The sequence below is a fragment of the Nuphar pumila genome, chromosome 6, assembly GCF_984573655.1.
Source record: "Nuphar pumila chromosome 6, dmNupPumi1.hap1.1, whole genome shotgun sequence".
Classification (NCBI taxonomy): Eukaryota; Viridiplantae; Streptophyta; class Magnoliopsida; order Nymphaeales; family Nymphaeaceae; genus Nuphar; species Nuphar pumila.
In genome coordinates this window covers 113,524,475-113,533,388 of record NC_143254.1, presented here as the reverse complement: position 1 = coordinate 113,533,388, position 8,914 = coordinate 113,524,475, and positions in this window count along the sequence as shown.

The following is an 8,914-nucleotide window of genomic DNA, read 5'->3' as shown; positions in this document are numbered from 1 at the left end:
ATCTTCAACAAGATGAAATTTGAAATTGTGTGATAAGATACGATGTTCAATTACTTATTATCCTTCTAACTCTAACCAAACCTTGTTTGTGGGTTTTTACCAAATTTTAATTATCATTAGCGAACTAAGTGGGTCTATCGTCTCCAACAAGGACTTCACAATAGTGAGGGTAAAAAGGACAAAACTACCCCTCAAGTAGATATCTATTTCGATGTATACAAGGCATTGTGGTCAACAAGAGCAAGTTTTAAAATTTGGGTGACACGATATGATGTTAAGCAACATGTACGTTGGTGATGAATATTGTTATAAATTTATAAGATGAAATGAGAGAAATTGGAAAAGTACCTGGTGGTAGGGTAAAAAGACAAACCTATCCCTATATGACAAAACAATAAGAAAGACATTCATAATCCCATGTAAAACAAGATGAAAAATAGAAGTTCCATTGACAAGGTACGATTACCTATTACTTGAAACTTTAGCAATATAACCCATGTGGGTATTCACTATACTTTAATTTTGATGCGATCATTTTTGTGAGTACTTTTATTGATGGCTAGTATGCAAAAAGTGATAAATAGCAAGTCTACACACCGGTGGGGTAAAAACATAAAACTGCCCCGAACTGAAAAAGGATGCTCATGTTTATATGGCGCCATGTTTAACAAGATAAAGCGTAAAAGTGTGAATGGTAGGAGATGATGTTCAAGAACACATATTATGGTGATGGCTGCTGTTAGTGATTAATCGGGCGAAATGAGAGAAATAAGGTGGCTACATGAAGGCGAGGTTGAAAGACAAACCGACTCTTAGGTGAGAAAACAATGATAGGGTATTCATGATGTTATCTTTAACAAGACAAAATATTAAATTGTGTGTGACCAGACACGATGTTCTGTTAATGGAACATGAAATTGTGTGTAACAAGAAACACTGTTCTGTTTGTTATAATCAATGCAACTCTATCAAAATAACCCATATGGGTTTTGAGCATACTTTAATCTGGTAGTGCGAATTGAGTTGGACTTTCGACTTCAACAAGTACTTTTGTAATACGTTTCATGAGAAAAGGGTCTGCAGAAAGATAAAAATACCACGACTACAAAGTGGAGGGGTAGGAAGACAAAGCTACCCTTAAAATAGATATCTATGTTGATGTATACATGGTGTTGTATTCAACAATATCATATTGAAGTATGAATCACAAGGTATGATGTTCAACATTTAGTACTCTCGTGATGACTACAATAAGAGGATGACCATATAAAATAAGAAAAATCAAAGATCGACACGATGGCGGGGTATAAAGACAAACCTACCCTTACATGAGAAAACAACAATAAGACTTTCATAATTCTATCTTAACACGATGAAATTTGAAGTTGTGAGTGTCAAGATAGGGTGTTCAATTAGTTATTATTGCCACACACATAAACTATATAATGTTTGTGGGTTTTCATCGAATTTTAATTATCATTAGCGAACCTCTAGGGTCTCTCGTCTCCTACAAGGCCTACACGATGGTCTGCGTAAAAAGACAAAACTACCCCAAAAATAGATTTCTATTTTGACGTATACATGGTGTTGTGGTCAGTAAGAACCCGTTTGAAAATTTTGATGACACAATATAATGTTAAACAACAATTACGTGGTTGTTGGATATTGTTAGAGATTGACCCGATGAAATTAGAGAAATTGGAAAGCTACATGTTGGTTTGGTAAGAAGACAGACATATCCCGATGTGACAACACAATAACAAGGCAACATGTATTGCGTGTCAACATTTTCAACAAGATAAAGCGTAAAAGTGTGAGCGATTAGAGATGGTGTTCGAAAACAAGTATTATGGTGATGACTGCTGTTAGTGATTGATCAGGCGAAACGAGAGAAATAAGGTGGATACTCGAAGGCGTGATAGAAAAACAAAGGTATCCATGTGTGAGAACACAATAATAGGGTATTCATGATGTCATCTTCAACAAGACAGAATGTGAAATTGTGTGACAAGACACGATATTCTGTTGACAAAATCTGAAAGTTTGTGACAAAACACAATGTTTTGTTAGTTTTAATCAATGAAACTCTAACAACATAAACGATGTGGGTTTTGAGCATACTTTAATTTGGTAATGCGAATTGAGTGTGACTTTCGACTCCAACAAGTACTCTTATAATAAGTTGCAAGCGAAAAGGGTCTGCGAAAAGATATAAATACCGCGACTACAGAGTGGAGGTATAAGAAGATAAAACTTCCCCTGAAATAGATATGTCTGTTGATGCATACATGTTTTCGTGTTCGGCAAGATCGTGTAGAAGTGTGAGTCACAAGATAAGATGTTCAACGGCTAGTACTATGGTCATGGCTACAATAAGAGCTTGGCCTTATGAAATAAAAAAAATAGGTGAGCTAAACGATAACAGGGTAGAATGGCAAACCTATCCTTATGTGAGAAAACGACTAGACATTCATATTGCCAGCTTCAAAAAGATGAAATATGAAACTTTGAGTGACTGACTAGGTGAAATAAGAAAAATAAGTTGGCTACACAGAGGCAGGGTAGAAAGACAAACGTACCCCTGTGTGAGAAAACATTGATAAGGTATTCATGATGTCAATTTCACGAACACTGAAATTGTCGTCAACAAGAACAATTGTGAAAATGTTGATGACACAATATGATTTAAGCAACAAGACATCGACAAACCCAACCTTATGTTGGTAGTGTAAAAAGACGAATCTATCCTTATATGAGAAATCAACATAAATCCATTTATAATGCCATCTTCAACCAGGTGGAATATGAAAGTGTGAGTGACAAGATACGATGTTCAGTTACTTATTATCATTGTAACTCTAACTATACGATGTTTGTGGGTTTTCACCAAACTTTAATTATCATTAGCGAACTAAGCAGGTCTATTGTCTCCAACAAGGACTTCACGATGGTGGGGGTAAAAAGCGGAAACTACCCTTGAAGTAGATATCTATGTCGAGGTATAAAAGGCATTGTGGTCAACAAGAACAAGTTTGAAAATGTAGATTGCACGATATGATGTTAACCAACACTTACATTTGTGATGGATATTGTTAGAGATTAACCAAATGAATTGAGGGAAATTAGAAAGGTAAATGGTGGTAGGGTAAAAACACAAACCCATTCTTGTATGACAAAACAATAAGGCATTCATAATGCCATGTACCACAAGATGAAATATGGAAGTGTCATTGACAAGGAACCATGTTAAGTTATAACCTGAAAGTTTAACAATATAACGCGTGGGTATTCACCATACCTTAATTTTGATGCGATCGTTTCCAACGAGTACTCTTATTGATGACTAGTATGCAAAAAAACTTGCAAAAAGTGATAAACAAGTCTATACACCGGTGGGGTAAAAATACAAAACTACCCCTGAACTGTAAAACGATGTTGATGTTTACATGACGCCATGTTCAACAGGATAAAGCATAAAAGTGTGAATGATAGGAGATGATGTCCGAGAACAAGTATTTTGTTGATGGTGGGTGTTAGTGATTGACCGAGCGAAATGAGAGAAATAAGGTGGCTACACTAATGCTTGGTAGAATGACAAACCTAACCTTATGTGAGAAAACAATGATAGGGTATTCATGATATCACCTTCAACAAGACAGAATGTGAAATTGTCTGTTAAAAGACACGTTGTTCTATTGACGGAATTTGAAATTGTGTAGGACAAGACACAATGTTCTGTTAATTATAATCAGTGAAACTCAAATTACCTTACGCATGTGGGTTTTTAACATACTTTAATTTGGTGGTGCCAATTTCGTGGGACTTTCGACTCGAACAAGTACTTTTATAATAAGTTGCATGAGAGAAGGGTTTGCAGAAAGATATAAATACCATGAGTATAGAGTGGTGGGATTGGAAGACAAAACTCCCCTTGAAATTGGATATGTATGTTGCTATATTCATTGGAGTCGTGTTCAACATGATCATGTGGAAGTGTGAATCACATGGTATGATGTTCAACAACTAGTACTCCCGTGATAACTACAATAAGAGGTTGATCATATGAAATAATAAAAATTAGAGAGCTACACGATGGCGGGGTAAAATGACTAACCAATCATTATGTTTGAAAACAACACATTCATAATGCCATCTTTGAACCAACAAGATGAAATATGAAAGTGTGAGTGACAAGATACGATAAGTTATTTATTATCTTTTAAACACTAACTGTATAATATGTTTGGGGATTTTCACTAGGCTTTAATTTTCATTAATGAATTTAGTCTGTCTCTCATCTCCAACGCGCACTATATGATGGTAGGGGTAAAATGGTAAAACTACCCCTGGAAGAGATATCTATGTCGATATATGCATGTTGTTGTGGTCAACAAGAACAAGTGTGAAAATGTGGATGATACTATATATTGTTGAGCAAGAAGTACATTGGTTGTGGATTTTGTTAGAGATTAAATAACTGAAATGAGAGAAATGTGAGTGCTACACGACATCTGGGTAAAATGACAATCCTATCCCTGTATAAAAAAACAATAATGTGCATTAATAATGCAATTTACGATAAGATGAAATACAAATGTCTTTGATAACTATGTGACCAAATAAAATAATAAAAATAGGAGAACTATAGGGTGGTGGGGTAAAATGACAAACCTACCCTTACGTAAGAAAACAACAAGCTACTCATAATGCCATCTTCAACAATATGAAATATAAAAGTGTGAATGATAAGATATGATGTTAAGTTACTTATTATACTTGAAACTCTATCTATATGATGTTTGTGAGTTTTCACATCATTAGCAAACTTAGCGGGTCTCTCGTGTCCAATAAAGACTACAAGATGTTAGGGGTAAAAAAACAAAATACCTTTGAAGTAGATATCTATGTCGATGTATACACAGTGTTGTGGTCAACAAGAACAAGTGTGAGAATATCGATAACACAATATGATATGAAGCAACAAGAACATTGACAAACTACCCTGATGGTGGTGTTGTAAAAGACAAACCTATCCTTACATGAGAAAACATGAAGCCATTCATATTGCCATCTTCAATCAGATGAAATATGAAAGTGTCAGTGACAAGATACGATGTTTAGTTACTTATTACTCTAACTATATAATGTTTGCGTGTTTTTACCGAACTTTAATTATTATTAGCGAACTAAGCAGGTCTATCTTCTCCATTAAAGACTTCACGATGGTGGGGTTTAAAAGAAAATACCACCCCTGAAGTAGATATCTATGTCGATGTATACAAGGTGTTGTGGTCACCAAGAACAAGTTTGAAAATGTGTATAACACGACATGATGTTAAGCAAGACGTACGTTTGGTGATGGATATTGTTAGAGATTGATCGGATGAAATGAGAGAAATTGGAAAGGTACATGGTGGCAGGGTAAAAAGACAAACCTATCCTCGTATGACAAAACAATAAGAAAGGCATTGATAATGCCATTTATGACAAGATGAAATCTGGAAGTATCATTGACAAGGTACGATATTAAGTTACTTATAACTTGAAACTCTTACAATATAAAGTGGTGATGGTAGATGATGGTAGAGAACATGTATTTTGGTGATGGCTGTTGTTGGTGATTGATTCGGCGAAACGAGAGAAATAGGGTGGCTACACGAAGTTGGGGCAAAAAGACAGACATGCCCTTATGTGAGAAAGCAATGATAGGCTATTCATGATGTCATCTTCAGCAAGACACAATGTTCTGTTAGTTATAATAAATGAAACTCTAATGACACAACCCATGTGGGTATTCACCACACTTTAATTTTGATGTGATAGTTTCCAACCAGTACTTTTATTGATGGCTAGTATGCGAAAAATAATAAATAGCAAGTCTACACATCGGTGGGGTAGAAACACAAAACTACCACCGAATTGAAAAAGGATGTTGCTGTTTATATGACGCCATATTGAACGAGATAAAACGTACAAGTGTGAATGTAAAGGAGATGATGTTTGATGGTTGTTGTTGGTGGTTGACCGGCCGAAAAGAGAGAAATAAGGTGGCTACACTAAGTGGGAGTAGAAAGACAAACATACCCCTTTGTGAGAAAACAATGATAGGGTATTCATGATGTCATCTTCAACAAGATGGAATGTAAAATTGTGTGTGACAAGTTAGGTTGTTCTGATGACGGAATTTGAAATTGTGTATGACAAGGCACAATGTTCTCTTAGTTATAATCAATAAAACTCTAACAACATAACCCATGTGGGTTTTGAGTATACTTTAATCTGGTAGAGTTAATTGAGTGGGGCTTTCGGTTCCAAAAGTACTTTTATAATAAGTTGCACGAGAAAAGGGTCTGCGAAAAGATATAAATACCACGACTACACAGTGGAGGGGTGGGAAGACAAAACAACCCGTGAAATACATGTGTTGATGTATACTTGGTGTCCTATTGAACAAGATTGTGAGGAAGTGTGAATCACTCGATAGGATGTTCAATGACTATTTCTTTGGTCTTGTCTACAATAAGATCTTGACCATATAAAGTAAAAAAAATAAGAGAGCTACACGATGGCGGGGTAGAAAGACAAATTTACCCCTACGTGAGAAAACAACAACAAGACATTCCTAATTCTAATCTTCAACAATATGGAATATGAAACTCTGAGTGTCAAGATAGGATGTTCAATTAGCTATTGTCCGAAACACTTTAACTATATAATGTTTCTGGGTTTTCACAAAACTTTAATTATTATTAGTGAAACCTCGAGAGTCTCTCGTCTCAAACAAGGACTTAACGATAGTCAGGATTAAACGACAAAACTACCCTTGAAGTAGGTTTCTATTTCGATGTATACATATTGTTGTGGTCAATAAGAACAAGTTTGAGAATGTGGATGACACGATATAATGATAAGCAACAATTTCGTGGTTGATGGATATTGTTAGAGATCGACCAGATGAAATGAGAGAAATTGAAAAGCTATACGTTGGTAGGGTAAGAAAACAAACCTATCTCGGTAAGACAAGACAATAACTGGTTAACAATTATTGGTTGACGCCATGTTCAACAAGATAAAGCGTAAAAGTGTAAATGATATGAGTTGATGTTCGAGAACAAGTATTTTGGTGATGGGTGCTGTTAGTGATTGACTAGTCGAAACAAGAGAAACAAGGTATCTATCTGAAAGGCGGGGTAGAAAGACAACCGTAGCCTTGTGTTAGAAAACAATGGTAGGGCATTCATGATGTCATTTTCAAGAAGACGGAATGTGAAATTGTGTGTGATAAGACAATGTTTTGTTGACAGAATATGAAATTGTGTATGACACGACAATGTTCTGATAGTTATAATCATTGAAACTTTAACAACAAAAAGTTTGAAAATGTCCATGACACGATATGTTGTTCAGCAACACGTACATTGGTGATGAATATTGTTATAGATTGATTAGATGAAATGAGAGAAATTAGAAAAGTACACGGTGGGAGGGTAAAAAGATAAACCTATCCCTGTATGACAGAACAATAAGGGCATTCATAATCTCATGTACAACAAGATGAAATGTGAAAGCGTCATTGACAAGGTACGATGTTCAGTTACTATAACTTGAAACTCGAACAATATAATGCATTTGGGTATTCTCCATACTTTAATTTTTGTGCAATCGTTTTCAACGAGTACTTTTATTTATGGTTAATATGCGAAAAAACATGCCAAAAGTAATAAATAACAAGCCTACACATCGATGGGGTAGAAACACAGAACCAACCCCGAACTGAAAAAGGATGTTGATGTTTACATGGTGCCATGTTCAACAATATAAGGCATAAAAGTGTGAATGATAGGTGATGATGTTCGTGAACAAGTATTTTGGTGATGTTGGTTATTGACCAGGTGAAATGAGAAAAATAAGGTGGTTGCACGAAGGCGGAGTAGACAGACAAACGTACCCCTTTATGAGAAAACAATGATAGGGTATTGATGATGTGATCTTGAACAACACCTAATGTGAAATTGTATATGACAAGATACGATGTTCTGTTGACAAAATGTGAGATTGTGTTTGACAAGACACATTGTTTTGTTAGTTGTAATTAATGAAACTCTAACTACATAACACTTTTGGGTTTTGACCATATTTTAATTTGGTAATCCGAATTGAGTGGGACTTTAGACTCCAAAAAGTACTTTTATTATAAGTTGCATGAGAAAAGGGTCTGCGAAAAAATATAAATACCACGACTGCAGTGTTTTGGGGTAGGAAGGCCAAACTACCCATGAAATAAATATTTGTTTTGATGCATAGATGGTGTCGTGTTGAACACGATGGTGTGGAAGTGTGAATGAAAAGATAAGATGTTCAACAATTAGTACTCTCGTGATGGCTAAAATAAGAGCTTGTCCATAGAAAATAAGAAAAATAGGAGAGCAACACGATGACAACGTAGAAAGACAAACCTGCCCTAACGTGAGAAAAGAACAAGACATTCATAATGCCATCTTCAACAAGATGGAATATAAAACTGTGAGTGACAAGATACGATGTTCATTTAGTTATTGTCCTTAATTCTTTAACTATATAATGTTTGTTGGTTTTCACTAAACTTTAATTATCATTAGTGAACCCAGCGGGTCTCTCGTCTCCAACAAGGGCTACACGATGGACGGGATAAAAAGACAAAACTACCCTTGAATTTGATTTCTATGTCGATGTATACACGATGTTGTGATCAACAAGAACAAGTTTGAAAATGTGGATGACACAAAATGATATTAACCAACAAGAACATTGGTGGTGTAGGAAGACAAACCGACCCTTATGGTGGTGGTGTAAAAAGACAAACCTATCGTTACATAAAAAAATAACAAGTCATTCGTAGTGCTGTCTCCAACCAGATGGAATATGAAAATGTGTG